The sequence below is a fragment of the Sorex fumeus genome, unplaced genomic scaffold (assembly GCF_029834395.1).
Source record: "Sorex fumeus unplaced genomic scaffold, SorFum_2.1 ptg000061l, whole genome shotgun sequence".
Lineage (NCBI taxonomy): Eukaryota > Metazoa > Chordata > Mammalia > Eulipotyphla > Soricidae > Sorex > Sorex fumeus.
Genome location: NW_026606118.1, coordinates 18,944,961 through 18,970,130, shown reverse-complemented (window position 1 = coordinate 18,970,130; position 25,170 = coordinate 18,944,961). Strand labels below are relative to the sequence as shown.

The following is a 25,170-nucleotide window of genomic DNA, read 5'->3' as shown; positions in this document are numbered from 1 at the left end:
ACCATTTTTCATATTTTTTTTTACAGTAGTCCTCAAATTGAGCTGGATTAGTTTAGTTTCTGTTTGAAAGTTGCTTTAACAGTTTTGCAATAAAGAACTTTTTTTGTTGGGTTTTTTAAAAAAAAGAAGAAGAAAGTCACTTCAACAAGTGAACTATATCAGAACAGAATTTTTTGGTGTTTGTGACTCAGACAATGGCTTTGTTTGTCAATTTTATTCACAATACTTTTAAATGATAAAGCATGTAGAAAAGAACCATTGCTTACCATTTTCTAATAGAGAGAACAATTCTTTGACATCACATTTGGACACAAGGCACTTGAACTTTACAAGAACATGCCACATTGGTCAATCCAAGTTGCTTCCTGATCCTGATCTGCAGTTCCCCCCTGCCCCCATTCATAACAGTTCAATATTAAATGGATAATAATAAGATAGAGTCAGAGAACTAAAGAGACCAAGTCGACTGTATTGAATGTAATTCAGAAACAATCCAGGCAAAGGGGCAGAGCAATGTAATTGGAGTCAGAATCTAAAATACAACCACTTTAGGAAAGCCTGGTCACAGGGAAGGGCGGGACCAAGGCCAAGTCTCCAGGGCTGCGAATTCTGAGACTGTGTTTTGCTTTGACCTCCCCCAACCCGTTTGCCTCTGGCTGCATGACCTGAGCTCCTAAGCCAACTCTTTCTGGCAGGGCTAGTGCGGCTGGCTGCCTCCCGCTCTGGTCCAAGTGCGTCTGGCAATGATCCATTGGTTTGCCTGTGAGTCGTCCCGGACTATCTTGGGAATGAAAAACAGAGGCACATTAAGAGTCTGAAGACTGCATACACTTGAGGGTTGCTTACTAAAATAATCAAGTCCAGTACCATAAAATGATTACGGATTTGGCATTAAGATATATGTGTCTACTATCTTCTGTTCCATCACTGTCACTACCCACTGTCTTCTCTCTATTCATCGCTATGTGCCCTCTGTGTATGCCTAGCTTCTCCCTTTGAATACAATTGCATCTTCACGAGTTTGAAGTAAGGGGCCTGGAGAGATAGCACAGCGGGTAGGGCATTTGCCTTCCACGTGGCCGACCCGGGTTCGATTCCCAGCATCCCATATGGTTCCCCGAGCACCCCCCCCCCCGGGGTAATTCCTGAGTAAATTAAAGCCAGGAGTAACCCCTGTGCATCAGTGGGCGTGACCCGAAAAGCAAAAAAAAAAAAAGTTTGAAGTAAGATTACACGAAATAAAATTCAAGATATAGATATACTCAGATTAAATAAATGAGAAAGATATTTGGAACCATAAATCAAGTATAAATCTAATAACAATATAATAGAAATGCACAGAGGTCTGTGGGTTGTACTGAATATATTAATTTTTTTTAGGTTAATGTAAGAGTATTCTGTGAATCTGTATTGAAAATGACTTTGACATTTAGGACTTCATGTAGGGATATAGAGCCAGAACTAGCTTAGCAGTGAAGAGAGTGTCTAGAGATGATGGATTTTTAATGAAGATGCCAGCGGGTCTGTGCCTCACCATCTGGGAATTTAAAATCTACTCATGCTGTAGTTTCTGTACTTGTCTTCTCTATTAAAGAATTATTTTCTGATAATATTTTTATTTTCCTGTTGAGTGAGGAAGTTCTGTTTTTTAAAAAGTTTCACTATTTTTACTGCTTGATATAAGTGGAACCATGATGTATCTCACTCATTTGTGAAGAATAATGCCATCCAGGTACATTCATACTATTGCAAGTGGCAGAGGGTTTTTTTGAAGGTTGAATAGTATTCCATTTTATGTGACTACCACATTTTCTTTACCCAGTCATCTGTCAGTAAACACTAGGTTGTTTCCATCTCTCAGCTTATGTAAACAATGCTGCAGTGAACATGGAAATGTAGATGTTTCTTAGAGATATTCATTTAATTGTTTTGGTTATATATCCTGAACTGATTGCCAGGGGTTGGTGAACAGGGAAACGAGGTACGATTTTTTAATTTCCATTCTACAAAATCAATATATTATTTTGTATCTGTTGATACTAATACTTTAACCATGCTTACAATTTTATTAAGAAAGGTAGATCATAAGCTAAAAGTTTTTCATATATGTACACACACACACACACACACACACACACATACACACACAGACACCCTTAATTTCCATCTAGGCAATGAGGCAGCTCAAAATTTATGCATTTCCTCATGGTGAGAAGTAATACTCAGCACTTAGGCAGTAAGATCATAGCGAGAATCACAAAAAAGGTGAATTAAATTACTGCTTGAAAGGACTTCAATAATAAAAATATTATTTTTTAAAATTTATATGTATATATAAGATATCCAGAAGAGAAATTAAATACTTAAATAGCCAATAGACATATATACTTCATGAGATTATACAATTGTCTTGTCATTCACAAGGTAGTATGTGTTGGGGAACATATGTTCCTGAAGTTTCACAAGTCAGGAAACTGATTTATTTTGTTGAGAGTTTATATTTTATAGATACATCTACATTGACTTCTGCTAAACTCAACTGTATCTAAAACATATTTAATAGGAAAACAGTTCAATGTCCCAGAAGCCCAACTAACTAAAATAGCTACTCCAAGAGCAGTTAAACTATGCCAAAATACTCATGAACAAAAGGACACCTACTATTAGAACTATTTAAAATATGAATTATCCTGTTTTATTTCCAGTACTGTTGGAAGTAACTTTCAATTAACATACAAAAAAATCGAGGCCACAAATTGAAATATGCTTAAAAGAAGTGAAATAAGCACACATACCAAAAGCAGCAAGAAATAAATCTCTGAGCATCTGATGAAAGTGGAGAAAGTGAATAGAAATATCCAGGCTGAAAAGCTTCATAGAATGCCTTATGCCTCCAGGCTTTGATGATTCCTATGAGCAATGCCACAACTGAGCTTACAATATCATTCAGTAACAAATAAGAAAAAATGAGCATGCTCAGTAATTTTTTTAAGAAAATAGAAGCAGGGCTGGAGCAATAGTACAATGTGTAGGACTTTTGCCTTGAGCGTGGCTCACCTGGGTTCCATGTCCAGTATCCCGGCATCCCTTATGGTTCTGTGAGCACCACCAGGAATAATTCCTGAGTACAGGGCCAGGAGTAACCCCTGAGCATTGACTACAGTTAATATTCAGACACCAATTCCACCACCGTTACACCTTTCCACCATCATATTTTGGGTGTTTACATCCCGAACCCCAATCCCGGCCCCAAAGCAGAACCAAAATAGTATAATAAATAATATAATATATAATATAGCATAAATATACTTATATAATATATAAATATATTTCATAAATATATTAAAATGTACATATTTATATATTTATATTTATATATTTTATATTTATATATTTATATATTTATAATATAAATATATAAATATATATATATATATGGGAGTCTCCCGGTGGACGATTCCACAACGAAATAGACCACATCATATTCAATCGACGGTTTTGCCTGACTGATGTCGCTGTTGTCCCAAAATTTCGAACGGGATCGGACCACTGTCTCCTTCGTGCAAAATTCTACTTCACAGAGCGGGGAGAAAGGGCTGCAAAGTTCAAAAAGAGAACTCCCAGAACGACCACCAACTGGGAACTCTTTGGTACTATTGCGGCAACATGGGAAGATGCCATTGTTGACAACATTGACGAGGAATACGATCGACTGGTTCAGCACCTCCATGAATGTGCGAGGAACGCCAAGAGAGAGATAGCCACAAAAAGTCGCCTATCTTCGAAAACTCTTGAGCTAATTCGCCAGCGTGGTTTGGCGCATGCCTCAGGCAACCGCAAGCTAACGTCCGAGCTCGCAAAGCAGTGCAGAGATGCGATCAAGGAAGACCTCAAAGAGAGAAGAGCAGAAGTACTGGTAGATGCGGCAGAAGCCGGGAAAAGTATTCGTAACGCCCGCCTGTCCTTCGCCAACTATAAGACCAAGATGACTGCCCTCCGACGTCCTGATGGATCCATCACATCCTCCAGAACGGCAATGGAGAAGATTATCCATGACTTCTACTCAAATCTCTTCGATAGCCATGTCCACTTGCCGACATACCAAATTCCACAGGATGGGTATGTCGTTCCCAACGTTCTCCCTTCCGAAATCCGACACGCCATTTCGTCAGTAAAGAAGCAAACAGCACCCGGCCCAGACAAGGTCAGACCTGAACACCTGAAGAACCTGCCGTCAGTACTCATCAATACACTGGCTCGGCTCTTCACTCGCTACCTGTCTGAATGCAAGATTCCATCTCAATGGAAAACCAGCAGGACCGTACTACTGTTCAAGAAGGGAGACATCCATGACATTGGCAACTATCGCCCGATCTGCCTATTGTCTGTCATCTACAAGTTGTTCACTCGAGTCATCCTGAATAGGATTGGCAGAACACTAGATGAAGGACAACCATGTGAGCAAGCACGGTTCCGCAAAGGATTCAGCACCATCGACCATATCCACACGATAACCAAGCTCATTGAGGTTTCTCGGGAGTTCAAGATGCCGCTCTGCTTAACGTTCATTGATTTAAAGAAGGCCTTTGATTCTGTTGAGACGGAAGCGGTCATTGAAGCCCTAGCCAATCAGGGCATTCAAGCCCAATACATCAGGATCCTCCGTGAGCTGTATTGCGGATTCACTACCAGGATCTCACCATTCTACAAAGAAGTGATCGTTGATGTCAAGAGAGGGGTGCGGCAGGGTGATACCATTTCACCAAAACTCTTCAGTGCCACCCTCGAGAACATCATGCGACGACTGGAATGGGAAGGAATGGGAGTGAAGATAGATGGTCGGCAACTACACCACCTCCGCTTTGCTGATGACATTGTTTTAATAACACCAAACATCAGCCAAGCGGCACAAATGCTGGCCGACTTTGACCGTGAGTGTGGAAAGGTAGGACTACAGTTGAATCTTACGAAGACAATGTTTATGAGAAACAGCCTTGTCCCTGACGCCCCATTCGCTCTCAATGGAACGACCATCTCCGAATGCAACAGCTATGTGTACCTAGGTCGAGAGGTCAACATGACAAATGACCTGGCACCCGAGCTGCGCAGGAGGAAGAGAGCGGCTTGGAACGCCTTCAAGAACGTCGAAGAAATAGCTAAGAGGACGAAGAACCTCCGGCTCCGGGCACATCTCTTTGATTCCACTGTTCTTCCTGCATTAACATATGCCTCAGAGACCTGGGCCCTATGCAAACAAGATGAGAACGCCATTCAGGTCTCCCAAAGAAGAATAGAAAGAGCTATGCTTGGAATATCACGTTTCACTCAAATGAGAGAACGAATCCGGAGTTCTGACATCTGTCGACGATCAAGGATCAGGGACGCTGTCTCATTTGCCAAGGTGTCGAAAATCAGATGGGCTGGTCACGTAATGAGATTTAAAGACGACCGTTGGACTAGAGCTGTTACTGATTGGATTCCACGGGATGTCAAGAGACCGCGTGGCCGCCCACCTACCAGATGGTCAGACTTCTTTGTCAGGATCATGAACGATCGGTTTGAGGCCCTCCATGTTCCCGGAGCGAAGAGATGCCATTGGGCTACACTAGCACGCGACAGGGACAAATGGAGACGTTACTGGCGCCTGCTCGAGCAAATCGACGACTAACGGGAAGATAAGTGATTTTAAGTGAAGTGAATATATAAATATATTTGGTGTGACCCTAAAAATAAGCCAAAAACCAAAAAAATCAAGTATCTTGGGAAAATTAAAAAAAATAGAATCATGTGTGCTTAATTAAGTTTCTATGTCACATACATGAACATTATAAGAAATAAAAGTATTAAACTATTTCTGCATGTAACAGAATGAATGAGTCTTAGATGTACAGTGTTCATTATACAGAACAGCAAAATCCACAAATTATTTATGGATTTTTTTCATATGATGCTCAAAAAGTTGAATAATTCTTTGGTGTGATAGAAGTCAGAATAGCAATAATCAGGAATTACTGCCTAAATGAGTCATGAAAGAGGCTTTGGGAAATGATGTGATGTTCTTTCTACCTAAGTGTTGATTTTATAGATGCTTAAAGTTCTACACTTATGTATTAATATGGTGTGTTATAATTAACTGCTCATATTAATAGGGAGAGAGACGGAGGAATTGAACCCAGTTCAGCCACGTGCAAGGTTAACACGCTACCCTGAGTGATAGCACAACGGTAGGACATTTGCCTTGTGAGAAGCCAGACCAGCCGAGCCGGACTCGATTCCTCCGCCCCTCTCAGAGAGCCCGGCAAGGTACCAAGAGTATCTTGCCTGCCCCGTAAAGCCTGGCAAGCTACCTGAAAGACAAAAACAACAAGTCTCAAAATGGAGACCTTACTGGGCCCGCTGGGGCAAATCGATGAACAAGAGGACAGTGTTTGTTTTTGTTTGATTAATAGGGAAACTCTATGCACTGATATAAGAATGATACCTTCTTAGTGAAAAAAGGAAGTTCTAAAAGATGTTGATGTTATGTAATATTCCCATGAGAAAAGTTACAAAATGAGGACAGTGCTTTCCTTTTTATTTTATTTCATTTTTATTTAATGTTTTCATACAGAAACATTCTAAAGATGAAGCTAATGCATTGCATCTCCCCTCAAAGACATAGAAATTTGAAGCTGTCTTTAATAAAAAAAAAAATCTTGTATTCTGATTTAAAAAAAAATTCCTATGTCACAAAACAAAAAATACAGTCAAAGCATTTAAAGCTGAAAAAAGGTAAACCTTAGCTACCTATATTACTTGAGCATTAAGAATCAAGTCAAAACAACAGGAAAGGTGTTCTACACCACTAAGTTGGTGGAAGGGGTGAGTGATGAAAGAAAGGGGCATCGGAGTCCCTAGGGAGGAAGGTCAGGAGACTAGTGAGGGGTGTGGCTAAAATCATGTGCATGGCTGAGCCAGGCTGTTTCACTCAGGGTGCCCCAGAGGCGGGTGGATGAGAGCCCTCCTGGTCCCAAGGGACCCAACCCTGGCAGCCGAAAACCTCCAGAACTCAACGGCCGCCCTGCTCACGGCTGTGCTCCACATGCTCAGGCCGACCCTCAGCCATGAGTGAACCTCAACACTTCATAGGACCAACCCTACCCATACTCCCTGGTTTGATTCCTCCACCCCTCTTGGAGAGCTATGCAAGCTACCGGGAGTATCGCGCCCCTACGACAAAGCCTGGCAATCTAACCGTGAGGTATTTGATTTGCCAAAAATAGTAACAAGTCTCACAATGGAGACGTTACCGGTGCACGCTCGAGCAAATTGATGAACAAGGGGAGGACAGTGCTACACTGCTACAATTATTTTAATTATTTAATTATATATTAGTATGATATATAATTGTATATATTATAATATATAATATATTATTTATTATACTATTTCAGTTCTGCTTTGGGCCTGGGATTGGGGTTCGGGATGGAAACACCCAAAGTATGATGGTGGGAAGGTGGTGGGATTGGTGTTTGAATATTAAATGTAGTCAAATACTGTGAACTACTTTATAAAAGAAAAAAAAATTTTTTTAATTATGTGCATGGAAAAACTTCATTAACAGTATTGTAAATCAAAGAATCTAAATTAATTTTTGAAAAGTTAAAAAAAATTTGATTTTCAGATTTCAAATTCAAATCTAGAAATTAAAATTTCTAGATTAAAGAAATTTTTACTAGAAATTTATAGTAATCTTTAAGCAAGCAAAAATACTACTTAGACCATCTGCTTTATCAACTTAGGTTGACATAGATCCCTAGGTACACCTTAAATGGTTTTTTCTTTTTGGGTCACATCTGGCGATGCACAGGGTTTACTCCTGGCTCATATACTCAGGTATTACTCCTGGCTCATATACTCAGGTATTACTCCTGGCTCATATACTCAGGTATTACTCCTGGTGGTGCTTGGGAGACTATATGGGATGCTGGGAATCGAACCCGGGTTAGCCGTGTGCAAGGCGAATGCCCTACCCATGTGCTATCACTCCAGCCCGAGAACTGTATTCTTTTTTTTTCCCTTTATTTTATTTTATTTTTTTTAAAGATGTAGATTTACAATTTTTTGTGCTTTGATTTCAATTATACAATGATCAGATACCCATCCCTCCACCAGTGCCCATTTTCCACCACCATGGATAATATCCCTCCCACCCCCATCCCCCCATCCCCCCTGTCTCTGTGGCAGGGCAATCCCCTGTGTTCTCTCTCTCCTTTTGGGTGTTGTGGTCTGCAAAAGAGGCATTGAGTGGCAAACATGTTCAGTCCATAGTCTACTTTCGACATGCATCTCCCCTCCTGGGAGGATCCTCCAAACATCCTTTATTTGGTGCTCCCTTCTCTATCTGAACTGCCCTTTCCTCTAGGATACCCGGCTGGCCTCTAAGTTATGGAGTAATCGTCCTGGTGCTGATCTCAGCTATTCTTGGGTATTAATCTCATACTTTGTTACTTTATATCCCCCAGATGAATGCAATCTTTCTATGTCTATCCCTCTCTTTCTGACTCATTTCGCTTAGCATGATACTTTCCATATTGTACCACTTGTATGTAAATTTCATGACTTCATCTTTTCTAAGAGCTACATAGTACTCCATTGTGTAGATGTACCAAAGTTTCTTTAACCAGTCATCTGTTCTTGGGCATTCAGGTTTCTTCCAGTTTCTGGCTATTGTAAAGAGTGCTGCAATGAACAAACAAGTGCAGATGTCACTTCGACTATACATTTTTGCTTCTCTGGGATATATTCCCAGGAGTGGTATTGCTGGGTCAAATGGGAGCTCAATTTCTAATTTTTTGAGAATCGTCCATACTGTCGTCCAGAAGGGCTGAACCAGTGGACATTCCCACCAACAGTGAAGGAGTGAGAACTGTATTCTTAACATAGGAGAGTCACTAGCTATTTACCAGGGAATACTTTCCCCCAACAATTCACGAGGCTGTTAATAATAAAGTTACAAGCATATGTTGAAGTTCTCTCACTATCTCTACCTCCAGGAAGACTTGAGAGCTCTCTAGGGATGAACAAATCAAACCAACCGGTTTTAACCAGGCATTTCTTGTTTGTCTTGGCAAGAGTACGTAGTATGTGTGAGATAGTACTATCCTCTGATGGAATTGAGATGTAAAAGTTGGGACTGGTAAGTGATCATATTTCTGGACATGGAGAAAACCTAGTTCAGTGTGAGAAAAAGTTGGCACAGGTCAGAGAGGCAGCAAATGAGAGAGACTGTAAGGGAGAAAAAGGCAAGGCACAAGCTTCTGATCTAATTGCTTCTTATGGCCCAACTGAATCTTATTTTTCCCCCTGGTTTGGGTGTACACTCTATCATTAGAATTTGTAAAAAAAAAAAAAAAATAACTAATTCTTTTACCCTTTTCTTGCTTTTTTATCTGGTATTTTAAATTTTATCTCTTGGGTGTTTTTTTTTTTCCAGTTTCAAACAGAATGTATTTTATTTCCTTTTCTTGTTCAATTGTACTACCTAGTAACTCCTCTAGTAACAACGGAATACTGCAAAAATTCATAGAAGTGACTAGAGTCAGTATCTTTGACTTCTTTCCATCTAAGAGGAAAACAAACTATCCTAAAAAATTAAGTGAAATTTCATAATTAATGTTTACATAGGGCACTTTGTCAGGTTTGTGTTTCTTCCTATTCCAAGTTTACTATGAAATTTTACCAAAAAATGTAGGTTGGGTGATAGTACAGTGAATAGGGCTTTTGTCTTGCATATTATTTATTATATTATTTCGATTCTGCTTTGGGCCTGGGATTGGGGTTCGGGATGGAAACACCCAAAGTATGATGGTGGGAAGGTGGTGGGATTGGTGTTTGAATATTAAATGTAGTCAAATACTGTGAACTACTTTATAAAAGAAAAAAAATTAAGTTATGCAGCAGACATGAATTTGACTCCTGGTATCCCAGATGATCCCCTGAGCACTGCCAGGAGTAATTTCAAAGTGCAGAACCAGGAGTAATACCTGAGCACGCCAGATGTGGCCCAAAAAGGAAAAAAAGTATGTTAATTTTGTTTTTGTAATTTTTATTAGGGAAACACCATGAGGTACAGTTGTAGACTTACAAATTTTTGTGCTTGGGTTTCAGTTATACAGTGATAGAGTATCCATTCCTCCACCAGTGCCCATTCTCCACCACCAATGATCCCAGTATCCCTCCCACCCACCCCCATCCCCCCCATCCCACCTCACCTCTGTGTCAGGGTATTCCCTTTTGTTCTCTGTCTCCTTTTGGGTGCTGTGGTTTGCAAAAGAGACATTGAGTGGCAATCATGTTTGGTCTATAGTCTACTTTCAGCATGCATCTCACATCCTGGGAGGATCCCCCCAAAACCCTTTATTTGCTGCTCTATTCTCTAGTTGAGCTTCCTTTTCCCCTAGCACGTGTGGCTGGCCTCCAAGTCATGGAGCAAAATTCCTGGTGCTTATCTCGGCTATTCTTGTGTGTTAGTCTCCTATTTTGTTACTTTATATTCCCCAGATGAATGCGATCTTTCTATGTTCCTCTCTTTCTGACTCATTTGACTTAGCATGATACTTTCCATGTAGTACCTCTTGTATGTAAACTTCATGACTTCATCTTTTCTAACATCTGCATAGTACTCCATTGTGTAAATGTACCAGAATTTCTTTAACCAGTCATCTGTTCTCGGGCACTCAGGTTTTTTCCAGATTCTGGCTATTGTAAAGAGTGCTGCAATGAACAAACAAGTGCAGATGTCACTTCGACTATACTTAATTGCCTCTCCGGGGTATATTCCCAGGAGTGGTATTGCTGGGTCAAATGGGAGCTCAATTTCTAATTTTTTGAGACTCGTCCATACTGTTTTCCAAAAGGGTTGAACCAGTCGGCATTCCCACCAGCAGTGAAGGAGGGTCCCTTTCTCGCCACATCTGTGCCAGCACCGGTTGCTTTTGTTCTTTTGGATGTGGGCCAGTCTCTGTGGTGTGAAATGATATCTCATTGTTGTTTTGATCTGCATTTCCCTGATGGTTAATGATGTAGAGCATTTTATCATGTACTTTTTAGCCATTCGGATTTCTTCTTTGAGAAAGTTTCTGTTCATTTCGTCGCCTCATTTTTTGATGGGGTTGGATGTTTTCTTCTTGTGGAGTTCAACCAGTACTTTGTATATCCTTGATATCAAACCCTTGTGGGATGTGTATTGGGCGAATATCTTTCCCCATTCTGTAGACTGTCTTTGTATTTTGGTCACTGTTTCTTTGGAGGTGCAGAAGCTTCTTAGTTTAAGATAGTCCCATTTGTCTTTCTCTGTTTTCACTTTCTTGGCCAGTGGCGTGACATTTTTGAAGATACCATTTGCTTCAATATCATGGAGGGTTTTGCCAACTTTGTCTTCAATGAACCTTATGGATTCCGGTCTGATGTTGAGGTCTTTAAATCCATTTTCATCTTACTTTTGTACATGGTATTAAGTAGAGATCTGAGAAAAGTATGTTAATTTTACCAATTTTTTTCTCTATATTAGAAATGCCATGTTATATTCAGCTTTATTCTATTAAACTGAAGTATTTAATCAATTGAATCTCTTTTTTTTAACATGAAAAATTTTTCAGTTAAGCACCAGTCTCCGGTGGCCCAGGGATCACACCCATAAGCCACACCCTGCCGGCACCAGGTAATCTCATCGACCACCATCCAGAACTCATGGCTGCTCCTCACAGACAGGAGTATAAAATGAGGCTACCATAACCAAGCCGCCGTACTCCACACCAGGCTTTCTCCACTCCAGGCTTTCTCCACATGGGGGGGGCGGGTGAGTACCCTCCCCACCCCAAGGGACCCAGCCCTGACAACCAACCTCCACTACCCTACTGCCGCCACGCTCTAGGCCGCTTTTCGGACACATCATGGGACACTTCCTACTCATTGTCCATAATTACCACACCATGTTTGATGGAGTTCAGATAGTAGGCAACAGATCATAGAGAGAAATAAATAAATAAATTAAAAAAAAAATATATATATATATATATATGTCTTGGAGAGCCTGGCAAACTACAGAGAGTATCCCGCCTGCAAGGGCAGAGCCTGGCAAGCTCCCTGTGGCGTATTCAATATGCCAAAACCAGTTACTATAACAGGTCTCATTCCCTGACCCTGAAAGAGCCTCCAATCGTTGGGAAAGAGGAGTAAGGAGAGGCTGCTAAACTATCAGGGCTGGGACGAGGAGAGACGTTACTGGCGCCTGCTCGAGTAAATCGACAAACAAAGGGACGATAGTGATACAGCGATTTACACAGTTATTTATGGTTAAGTTTTAGACGTACAATTTTGCAGCACTGTTCCCATCACCAGTGTCAATTTTCCTCCACTAGTGTTCCCAGGTTCCCTCCCATATCTCCACCCATCCACCCTTCCATCTTGCCTTCTTGACAGTTCATTGACAGTTTGTTTTTTAGTTCAGTTGTTTTAGTTTGGGCCTCTTGATTTCATTATTATTGACACTGTAGTTTGGATATTTGGTTCTATTATTCCTTTACATCACCTTTGTACCTTAATATCCTTAACTGGCCCCTGTTGCTCTCTCTTCTCCTCCCCCACCTCCTCTCTATGCTTATTTATTTATTTATGTTTTTCAACTTGAAAGCAGTGGTTTATTAACTGACCAGATTATAAAAATAAGGTAGATACCTTAGTTCATCCGTCTAATCAACCGGTTGATCTGGTCTTCTCTGTTGCTAGCATCTCCACCTTCTACAAAATGGGTGGTCTTTTTTCTTCATCCCACTCTGGGGAGAAGATAATTTGAAGGGCCAGAGGAAGTCGTTTGCCTCTTTGAAGCACTTTCCAACAGTAATAGATCTCATGAATCAGATCCTCCATGCAGACGATGCCATATTTACCCAGAGTTCACGTGATCAGTGCATTATCCATTAGGGCAATTGGAGTCTTGTGGATTTTGCCATAACCACATTTGTAGATGAATTCATTTACTGACTTCAGGTTTGGGTACCCCCATGCAATATATGGTTCCACGATCCTCAGCATGTTAATCGAAGCCTTGTTGAGTTTAACAAAGGTACCATTGAAGATCTGGCAAAGGCGGAGAAGCTGTAGCACCTTTCGGACCTTGGGGCTCACACCATTGATACCTCTGATTCTGATGACAAAAGCCAATTTGGGTTCCACAGGGATGTAAAAGTTGCCAGCTTTTCTCACCATCTTAGCCATGCAAATCTCTGTCCTGTACATCTGCCTATACTCCTTGTGATAATGATTAGGTTTTTCGTAGATCAGCCTCCTCCTCGGCTTTCAAAGCATCTTTTGAGCAAACTTCTTTCTCAAGCGCTTGATCTTCACTCCGAAAAATTCTTTCGCTTTTTCTTCATGGTTTCTGGCACATCAGGAAGCTTCTTTTTCTTCTCTCCGGTGGCCACTGCTGCCAGCTTAGCAGGGGTCTTCTTTTTCTTCTCTTCTGCACCCCCCATGGTTCCAGTCGGAAAAGAGGAAGTCTCTTCTGGCGTATTTACCATGATGTCTTCCAGTTCCATCCATGTTGCTATAAATTGCATGATTTCATCATTCCTTACAGCTGTGCAGTCTTCTATTTTATATATACACCACCACACCCAGATGATTCATTGATCTGTCATCATTCATATTCACATTGGGTTTCTGCCACTTTCAATCAAGAGTTTTAACTGGTGTTACTTTCCTGACTCATTGTCATTCTGGAGCATCAAAGTATTCATGAAGAAAAGCTTTGCCCTAGTATCTTACCATCCTTGCCATTCTCCTAACTTATCTTTGCAAAGATATGCTTTCCTCACCTTGGAATATGGATATGTGGCTCTAAGTTTCATTATTAAGCCATTCAATCATATGTCTTATAGATGTTCATACAAAATGTTTGAATTTTCTTTTGCAAAAGAAGCAGTATTGTAATATAGGATAACATTGGTTTGTCCTTTCTCCCTTGCCACAGGGAGCTTATGTTTGTTGGGTTACACCCATCACAGTCACTACCATTACTCTGTGTTTATCTGTAAACTCTTCTCTGTGCTCTCCTCCCCAACCAGTTAATCACTTTTTTACCTATCAGATTCTGTAAGATTAGCTCCTTTTAGGATATTGAACTTGTGTTGCAAGGTAAATATTGCTTTTCTTTGTTGTTTGCATAGTTTACTTTAAAGCAATGTCCTTTCTGTCTGGACACAGGGAGACAGTTAATATTATGCTTTGTAACTTGGGGGGTTGATTGACTCCGAATCATATTTACTCCTGGGCATCTGCTTTCTCGACTCAGTTGCCCTTAGTTCCTAGCACCCCAAAAGCAGGGTCCTGATGAGGGACTGAATGGACCCAGGGCAAGTTGTGAGCTACCCTGGTATCCATGTGGGCCAGGCCAAAGCGACACAATACTCACTATAAGTTGAGGGCAAGATCATGGACAAATGCTGTCATGATCCAAAAGTAACAAGATTAGGACCCTTTTGGAGTTAGGAAGACTAACCTGGCCTGAGGACTATGGTCTGGAATATATAGTGAGATGTCCTCAGGAAGAACCAAACCTTAATTTTATATCTCTTACTGCACTCATACATAATAACATTGCTAGAAATATTAGAAGTAGATTTAATACAACTATGTAAGTGGATTTGCTCGAGCGGGCCCAGTAACGTCTCCATTGGAGACTTTGTTGTTACTGTGTTTGGCATATCGAATAAGTCACGGGGAGCTTGCCAGGCTCTGCCGTGTGGGCGAGATACTCTCGGTAGCTTGCCGGGCTCTGCAAGAGGGGCGGAGGAATTGAACTCGGGTCGGCCATGTTGGCTGCGTGCAAGGCAAATGCCCTACTGCTGTGCTATCGCTCCAGCCTTGTAGATTACTAGCTGAGGAAAGAAGAAAGCAACCCATCCTTGAGTGGATCACCTAGTAATCTGGAGTAATCTCTTTAGATGAGATTTTATCCTTGAGTTAATCTCTTGGAGAAGTTAATCTCTTACCTCTCTATGTTGATTTGTTAATGTTCAACCCACCTTCGTGTCACCACCCTACATGATTGCTATATAAACGAAGACTGTAAGAGCAGAGCGGGGCAGAGTCAGAAGCGAGAAGGACAGTCAGATCCAGAGGCCAGAAGGAGAGTGAGGGTGAAGCAAAGAGAATGAAGGGGGCTCGAGAGAGAGGAGCAGAAGGGGAATCGGAGGAGTCTGGAGAGGCAATTGGAATAAACAGCAATTGATACTGACCAGCCTGGTCCTCATTCCTTTCTTCGCCTACCTACCGCCATCGGCTGGGGTAGGGAAGCGGCCCGAGACCACTGAAAGTGGGTGGTAGGAGAGATAGAACATTTCTGCACCTTTAGAAAATACACACTGTAACAACTTAAAAATCAAATTTCTTGTTCTTCTAAATCTAGCAGAAGTTGGACTTACAAAAGAAATATAGAGACATGGTAAGAAGCACTTTCCAGGTAGTTCTACTTTTATGTCTACATGAAATGAACAGAATTCTACATACCTGGATGGGTAGAGTAGGAGGAACCTTGATTTAATAACAGGCATATAGAGAGCCATGACCTTAGCATTGCAATTTGTACTAGTTCCTTCGTCTCTCTCTATTCCGTCCTCAATAATATCTCACAATATTATTGGGGAAAATATGTGGACGTCTCCAGCTCAATATCTCTCAGTTCAAAGGAACTGGGAGAATTATCACTGTTGGTTCCCTATAAAAATACTGAGAGGACTGGGGCAAGAGCTTAGCAGGCTGAGTATATGATTCCCCATACACCACCAGCAGTGATCCTGAGCACAGAGTTGAGAGTTACTCCTGGGAATCACTGGATGTGGCCCTCCAAGAAAACAAAAAAAACCTTTTAAGAGTTTTAATAATTTGCCTTCAACTTTCATTTTGATACCCACAAACAAGTTGTATGGATCCAAATCTTTTGAAAATTACAATTTATTTAATTCGCTTTAGGCAAATATTCTCTTTTGTTTTGTTTTGTGGGGAGAACACACTTAGTGTTGCTTAGTTGGCTTCTTTCAGTGGTGCACAAGGAACAAAACGGTGCCAGGAACCAAGCTAAGGACATCAGATATGCAAAGCAAGTCCTCTACGACTAAGCCACATCCCTGGCTCAATAGGAATATTCTTACAATAGATGATTCTAAGGGGTTTTTTCCCCCAAAGAAAAATGAAGCCTTTATGCATGGCTGATTTTCTTTTTAATTTAACAAGAACAGCTCTGCCAACTGTTCTTGTTCACCCTCCCCTCTTTTTCTCTCTCCAACTCTATGAGAGAATAGAGCCAAATTCAGCTGCATAAAACAAGGTTATTACTTACTCCTTTCATTATTTAACATTATTATTGTATTCTTTCAGTGATCATATGGTATGGGTATCTTTTATTTAAGTGAACATTTTTAAATTCACCCTAGAAATAGACATCAAGATAGGAGCAACGGAAGCAATAAATGCCCTTCCTATTTTAGCAAGCTTCATTGACTAATGGCTGAAGCTGGTATGGGAGATATAGCCATCCTTGGGTTTGGTGATTAGGCAATGACCCTTCAATTATCAGCTTTGCAGTGATGCTTCTGTTCTCATTCTGGATAAGCTCTAAGAGAAATGCACTTGTTTTTCAGACTTTGCAGTCAATGAGCTTCAATCCATTTTCTTGCCATTCTATGAAGAACAGCCACGAGGTCAACATTTTGTTAATTTAATTAAAGGTATCCACTTCTGAGGGCAGCACACGTCAAGAGAGGCTGTGGCTAGGTTAGTGGACACCTAAAAGACATTTAGAGAATTTGTGTTTTTCATATTGACTGAGATTGTCAAAATCTTCTTTCTGAAGAATGTATGAATTTTTATTCTATTTGTTCAGGGAACTATGAATAGCCTGAGATGGTATGGTATGTATGTGAGATGGTATGTAGCCCTCTGCCTCTTACTGAACTGCTTTTATAATAAGTTGCAAAAAATTAAATATGAAGGAAAGTGGTTTAAGTAGAAAATAACTTTAATGTATTTATTTGAAAAACTAGCTTGTTCTACTATGGAATAGTTAACTGCATGTATACTCATTGTGTTCTTTAGGTTAAAAATGAGCTTACCAGATAAAGAAGGGAGCACCAAATAAAGGGTGTTTGGAGCATCCTCCCAGGATGGGAGATGCATGTTGAAAGTAGACTATGGACCGAACATGATTGCCACTCAGTCCCTCTTTTGCAGACCACAAAACCCAAAAGGAGAGAGAGAGAACAAAAGGAAATGCCCTGCCACAGAGGCAGGGTAGGATGAGGGGGGTGGGGGTGGGAGGGATACTGAGATCCATGGTGGTGGAAAATGGGCACTGGTGGAGGGATGGGTCATTGTATAATCGAAACCCAAGCACAAAAATTTGTAAGTCTACAACTGTACCTCATGGTGTTTCATTAATAAAAATTAATAAAAAAAATGAACTTACACAGTGGAATACTCTGCAGCTGTTAAGAAAAAATGAAGTCATGAAATTTGCTTATAAATGGATGGAGCTGGAGAGTATCATACTGAATGAAGTGAGTTAGAAGGGGAGGGCCAGATATAGAATAATTGCAATCCTTTGTGGGATATAAAAAAAATAGTATGAGACTTATATCCAAGGCCAAGAAAATCAGGAGCCAGAAGGATTGGTCAATAGTTGGAAATTTGTCGCAAATGTGTGTCGTGCGAAGGGCAATTAGAATAGAGAAAGGACCAGTAGGACAATAATAATTAGAAATGATCACTCTGGACAAGAACTGAGTGTTGAAAGTAGGTAAAGGGTTATGCATGACAACATTTCAGTAGCTGCATTGCAAACCATAATTCCCCAAAGGGGGGGTTGGAGAGAGAGAGGGAGAGGGAGGAGAAAAGTACTTTTCACAAAGGTGGAGATGGGGGGGGGGGAACCATAGGAAAACTGAGGACATTGTGGTGGAAAATGTACACTGGCGAAGGAATGGGTGTTGGAATATTATATGACTGAAACCCAATCATTAACAACTTTGTAACTGTGTATCTTGCTATGATTCAAAAAATATAAATAGAAATAAAAGTGAGCTTATTACAGGGGCTGGCAAGCTAGTAGAGAGGGTAAGTTTCTTCCCTTGCACTTAGCTGACCCAGGTTCAATCCCTGGCACTCCCTGTGATCCTTTGAACCTACCAGGAATGATCCGTGAAAGTGGAGCTAGAAGTAACCACTGAGGTCAGCCAAGTGTGACCAAACCCCCACTCCCCTCAATAAATCAAAATTTATTATATGCTTTTCTCCTCACTGTAATTCAAAATATGGCTATGGTTTTAAAAGATCTTATGGTTCGAGTTGTGACCATTAGTATCTTGGTTGAAACAATAGAATGGATTCACTGGCATAATCATCATTACATTAGGAATAATTTCCCAAGATTCTCATCTACATATTTGAATTCAGTTCCCATCTATTTATGGAAGGAAACAAATGAAGGACGAAAGATGAGAATAAGAATAAAATTTTTCCTGGACTATCACTGTGATGATGGGCAGCTTATGTTCTGAACCTGACAGAGGTATCACAATTGTTTATAATTTCCCGACCCCTAACCCCTCCATGTAATGAGACAGGAAATAGAGGTAGCTTGATTTCTCCTTCAGATCTTCCTCCAACCCTTCACTCACCAGTTTTTAAATAACTTTCATTTTCCCCTAACATGAGTTGTTCTCTGAAGCATGTATTATTCCAGTTCCCTTCATTGGTGCCAGAATTTTCCTGAGTTTTCAGTTTTCAATGAGCCTTGTCTTCCTTGAGTGCCTCCGTGACCACTCTTCATTGTAGAACTAGAGGGATGAGCCTACAAGTTATGTAGAAATTTAGAACTGAGACTGGAGAAATAGTACAGTGGGTAAGACACTTAGTTTGCAAGTACTCAACCTGGGGTACATCCCCAGCACCATACATATGGTACCCACAAGCCCTGCTACTAGTAATACCTGAACAGAGAGACAGGAATAATCCCTGCGCACAGTTAGATGTGGTCCAAACAACAATAACAACAACAAAAACTAGAACTGGGTAATATAAAGTATCACTAAAGTTTTAATATACATTCTTTAGACTTTTGATAAATTCTAATTGTATTATCAGTTATAAGGCATTTTGTTTGTCCTTGTATGTTAATGATCTCTACATATTGCAATAGCACTTTTAGGGAAATAATTTTTTTTAAGTGCTCATATATCTTACCAACCATACCAGGACTCTTTTAAGAGTTAATTAAAAGGGGGAATGAGAGGATGGAGTTCAGTGAGAAAGCACTTGCCATGCATTAGAGGCTCTTTGTTCAATCCTTGACACCACCTCCCCCCAAAGCCTCCACTCCCGGTTTAATAATTTACTCAATAAGAATCCAGTTATTATGCATTAATGTTTACTGATCTTTCCATTGTCAGTCAAATTTCTTTTTAATTTATTTTTAAAATAAATTATAAATTATTTAGGATATGCTTTGGGGGTAGACTTGGGTGGTGGTGCTGGGAAAATTTGAAATCATGGTGGTGGGACTGGTGTTGGAATAGTAAATGTAATAAATTATTGTGAACAATTTAAAAATTAATTAAAAAAAAGCAAACAAAAGAACAATTCTTTTAATACCACAAGCTGTTCTCTGAATGGGAAAGCATTGTGGTTCTTCTATGTCTAAGAACTCAACTGTGTTTTGATCAGATAAAATATAAAAGCAATAATCAAAGCCTGTATATACAAAATCCCATACAACATGGTGTGCACAGGCACAGACCCTGTTTCTGATCCAGAAGCCAGTTTTGATGAAACTCAAGAAGAGGAACACCTAACTCAGTAGATCTAGTGGAGAAGGTTGGGGAGAGGGGAAAACCCACCGTCAACAAATTCCATCTTCTGGGGACAGCTCATCTCCTTGCTCCTGGAGCCACTTAGCATCTAGGAAGGGTCCATAGTACAGTCCAATTAAATTCAGAGGTGGCACAAAATGGGTTATGACAAAATTCTCTTTCATTTGAGAGAAGTATATATTATTACACTTTCAGAAAGAATGGAAGATTAAAGAGGATACCATGGAATCAAACTCAGCTATGAGGCAAGGATTCAACCTCAAAGATGCTGGGAATATATTTCCCAACACAGGAAAAAGAGGAAGTGTTTCCTCTTTTAGTTTCTGGTTTCTTTCACAATCTTGATGGTTAGAGGACGGTTTAACTGATTAACTTGTGAAATGCTATATATACATATATAGCATTTATATATATTGCTATATATGTATATATGTGTGTGTCTGCGAAATGCTATATATATGTGAAATGCTATACACACATATATATCTGTGTATATATATATATATATATATATATATGATCTGTTCTGTAAGGTGTTTTGAATAAGGACTGATACTATGCCAACTTTCACAAGCTCCCTCTCTTCTCTCTCCCCTCACCCTCTCTCTCTCCTTTCTAAATTCTAATGTGACATATTTGTTGCAAATTTTTGCTCTTCCGCTGCTCCTCAGTGTTTTAGCCATTCGGATTTGTTCTTTGGGAAAGTTTCTGTTCATTTCATCGTCGCTCCATATTTTGATGGGGTTGGATGTTTTCTTCTTGTGCAGCTCAACCAGTACTTTGTATATCCTTGATATCAACCCCTTGTTGGATGTGTATTGGGCGAATATCCTTTCCCATTCTGTAGACTGTCTTTGTATTTTGGTCACTGTTTCTTTTGAGGTGCAGAAGCTTCTTAGTTTAAGATAGTCCCATTTGTCTATCTTTATTTTCACTTTCTTGGCCAGTGGCGTGACATCTTTGAAGATACCATTAGCTTCAGTGTCATGGAGGGTTTTGCCAACCTTGTGTTTAATGTACCTTATGGATTCCAGTCTGATGTTGAGGTCTTTAATCCATTTTGATCTTACTTTTGTACATGGTGTTAGGGAGAGATCTGAGCCCACTTTTTTGCATGTAGCTGTCCAGTTTTGCCAGCAAAATTTGTTAAAGAGGCTTTCCTTGCTCCACTTCACATTTCTTGCCCCCTTATCAAAGATTAGATGATCATATGCTTGGGGGAAAATGTCAGTATACAGCGGGTACGGCGTTCGCCTTACAAGCGGCCAACATGGCCGACCCGAGTTCGATTCCTCCGCCCCTCTCGGAGAGCCCGGCAAGCTACCGAGAGTATTTGATGTGCCAGACACAGTAACAACAAAGTCTCCAATGGAGACGTTACTGGGCCCGCTCGAGCAAATCGACGATCAATGGGAGGGCCTTTACCTTTACCTTTTACCTTTCCATTAGTCTGTAGCTCTGCCTTTGTTCTAGTACTGTGCTGTTTTAATTATTACTGCTTTGTAGTACAGTTTGAAGTTAGGGAGGCTTATTCCTCCCATTTTCTTTTTCCCAAGAATTGCTTTAGCTATTCGTGGGTGCTTATTGTTCCATATGAATTTCAGGAGTGTTTGCTCCATTTCTTTGAAGAATGTCATGGGTATCCTTATAGGGATCGCATTGAATTTGTACATTGCTTTGGGAAGCATTGTCATTTTGATAATGTTAATTCTCCCAATCCATGAGCAGGGATATCTTTCCATTTCCTCGTGTCCTCTTCTATTTCCTGAAGTAGTGTTTTGTAGTTTTCTTTGTACAGGTCCAATAATTTGATTTTAGAAGTCACGGTCACGGTCCTCCCGTTGTTCATTGATTTGCTCGAGTGGGCCCAGTAATGTCTCCATCGTGAGACTTGTTGTTACTGCGTTGAATATGTCACATATTGAATATGTCACGAGTAGCTTGCCAGGCTTTGCCGTGTGGGCGAGATACTCTTGTTAGCTTGCCCAACTCTCAGAGAGGGGCGGAGGAATCGAACTCGGGTCGGCCATCTTGGCCTCTTGCAAGGCAAACGCCCTACCGCTGTGCTATCACTCCAGTCCTCTTCAGTGTTATCTACAAGAACAATAGATTAAGAGTAATGATTTAACAGAAATAGGAGATAAGTTTCTATTCTTAATATGATTGTCAATATCTTATTAAATGTTTCAAATATAAAAATATTTTTGTATGATCCTAGTAATTTTCAGCAATAAGAGTCATATTTGTGTGTATTGTATAGCAAAACATAAGCAAATCCATGGATTCTGACAAAAAAACTGAAGTTGTAAGTGGGGTGAGCTAGGGTAAAGGTAAAGGTAAAGGCCCTCCCGTTGATCATCGATTTGCTCGAGCGGGCCCAGTAACGTCTCCATTGGAGACTTTGTTGTTACTGTGTCTGGCATATCCAATACTCTCGGTAGCTTGCCGGGCTCTCCGAGAGGGGCAGAGGAATCGAACTCGGGTCGGCCATGTTGGCCGCTTGTAAGGCGAACGCCCTACCCGTAGGAGGAAGATCTATTTAATCCAATAGCCCATTGATGTGTGTCATTATACATTTGAAGAAGTGTAAACGTGTACTTATAAAACATACAGTATTGTAAATATTTGTTAACTAAATAAATTAATAAATAAAGAGGGGCTGGAGCAATAGTAAAGCAACTAGGACACTTGCCTTGCATTCGGCAAACCTGGGTTCCATTTCTGGCATCTGACATGGCCCCTAGAGCCTTTCAGGAGTAAGTCCTGAGCACTGATGAGTCGAGCCCCCAAACAAACAAACAAAACACACACACACACACACACACACACAAGAGAACAAATTCTTAGTGCCGCTATATTTTTGAGCTTAACCTACTTTGCACCAAAAGGTGCTATTTGTAAGAAAAGGAAGTTAAAAAACAACTCAGTAGCAAAAGATCAGAAGTATAATATGAGCATGTACAAATATGTTTTGTTATTTATTGTATGGTAGAACTTTTTGTGTAAGCTTAAAAAATTGTTGGCAGAAAGACAGTCTTTCTAAAAAGCATTGCAACTTATTCTTCACATATGTGGGAAGTATTGTAGGACAGATATTAATGCATTTTGGCCATCAGTTTTCTTTCTTATATTTGCCTGTTTAGAAGACATCTGCAATTAATTAACTATGTATTTGTTTGTTCGGGTTTTTCCCCTTCGATTTTATGGCACATCATTGATTCTAACATTATATGGGTTTCAGGTGCTCATCACTGAAAATCAACATGAGAAACTCCTTTATCCTGACCTATCCCCTGCCACTCTCAGCTCCAGCAGCCTTCTGGTCCTCCTTCTTTCCTTCTGGAAACCACTTATTTTATAGTTCAAATGCTCACTATTATTTGATTTAGTTCATATGTTTGTTATGTATGATTTAAATGAAATCATAGTGTTTTTGTTTCTCCATCTGGCGTATTTCACTTAGCATAGCATCCCTAGGTCCCTCTATGTTTTTGCAAATGCAGAATTTCATCTTTATAGCTGAACAGTCTTCCGTAATGTGTCTTGTATTTCAATATTTGGGGGCACCCAGAAGTACTCAGGGTCTATCCCTGGCTCTAGTCTCAGGGACCCATACAGGCTCAGGGATTGAACCCAGGTCTCTGGCAACCAAAATATGCCCTCAACACATAGAACTGTCTCTCTGGCCCTGTGTTTGATTTTTTTTTTAAATCTTTGTTGATTGAAGTATTGTTAATTGACAAGAATGTTAATGATAGTTTCTTAATCACTTAATCACTTAACTTCCCGTTAGTCGTCGATTTGCTCGAGCGGGCGCCAGTAACGTCTCCATTTGTCCCTGTCACGTGCTAGTGTAGCCCAATGGCATCTGTTCGCTCCGGGAACATGAAGGGCCTCAAACCGATCGTTCATGATCTTGATGAAGAAGTCTGACCATCTGGTAGGTGGGCGGCCACGCGGTCTTTTGACATCCCGTGGAATCCTGTCAGTAACAGCTCTAGTCCAGTGGTCGTCTTTAAATCTCATTACGTGGCCAGCCCATCTGATTTTTGACACGTTGGCAAATGAGACAGCGTCCCTGATTCTTGATCATCGACGGATGTCGGAACTCTGGATTCTTTCTCTCATTTGAGTGAAACGTGATATTCCAAGCATAGCTCTTTCTATTCTTCTTGGAAGACCTGAATAGCGTTCTCATCTTGTTTGCATAGGGCCCAGGTCTCTGAGGCATATGTTAATGCAGGAAGAACAGTGGAATCAAAGAGATGTGCCCGGAGCCGGAGGTTCTTCGTCCTCTTAGCTATTTCTTCGACATTCTTGAAAGTACAGACGATCATTTTTGTCTTCCTTCGTTGTGGCAGCCTAGGTCGGCCTTGAGATTTTGTCGGCCTCTCCTTTCTCATCCTTCTCAGTGCTGCCATGTCGGTGAAGCCTTCAGGGTCAGGTGAATGAGACCAGTTGTAGTTACTGGTTTTGGCATATCGAATACACAGCGGATAGCTTGCCAGGCTCTTCCGTGCAGGCGGAATACTCTCGGTAGCTTGCCAGTCTTTCCGAGAGGGATAGAGGCTTTTGGGGTGACCTCTAATCACCCTCTAATCACTTCATGGATAGTAAATAACCCAAACTAGGATATTGATTATAATCCCGATAGTAAATAAGAAAGTGCTCACTTTTACTGAGATCCACAGTAATAATAATGGAGTTAAGGCTAATGGAATCTTCTCAATGCATGGAAAGAGCCTGAATAAGAATGAGGGCAACAAAAAGTAAGACACTTCTAGAAATGTAGAAAATAGCTTGCTTCAGATCATCTAGCCTCCTGAATCTGTTCATAGCACTAAATTCTGTTCACAGTAAGTGGACACCCTACCTCATGGATTATCCAGTTATTTTAGATAACAAAGTCTCAACTTCTTGTGTGTTTTATTAAAGTGCTCATGATAGATTTCTGCCTTAACTTTGAGGTATATTTAAAATGTCCATTCATTTCTCATTGGCATGCAGTGTCAAACTGAAAGTTTTGTTCTAAGATAGGGTATAATTTCCGTTTTTGCATACTCAACCCCAGACCTTATTGAGTAGAAAGTTTATCAGTTTGCCAGTAGCAAAACTGTGATATATTTTAACTATGTTACAGGGTAGAGACCAACATAAGAAAACTCAGTAGATCTGGATTTGGTTTTTGAATTTTTTTATTCATTATAAAATAGTGCTTCTTCTCCCAACTCAAGTGCACCTAGAAGAAATTGAGACACTAAAGCTA

At 40.4% G+C, this 25,170-nt stretch overlaps 1 pseudogene; it reads right to left on the bottom strand.

Annotated features, from left to right (window-relative positions):
• Positions 1-12,718: 12,718 nt before the first annotated feature.
• LOC130034768 (60S ribosomal protein L7-like) lies at positions 12,719-19,947 on the bottom strand (annotated as a pseudogene).
• Positions 19,948-25,170: the final 5,223 nt, after the last annotated feature.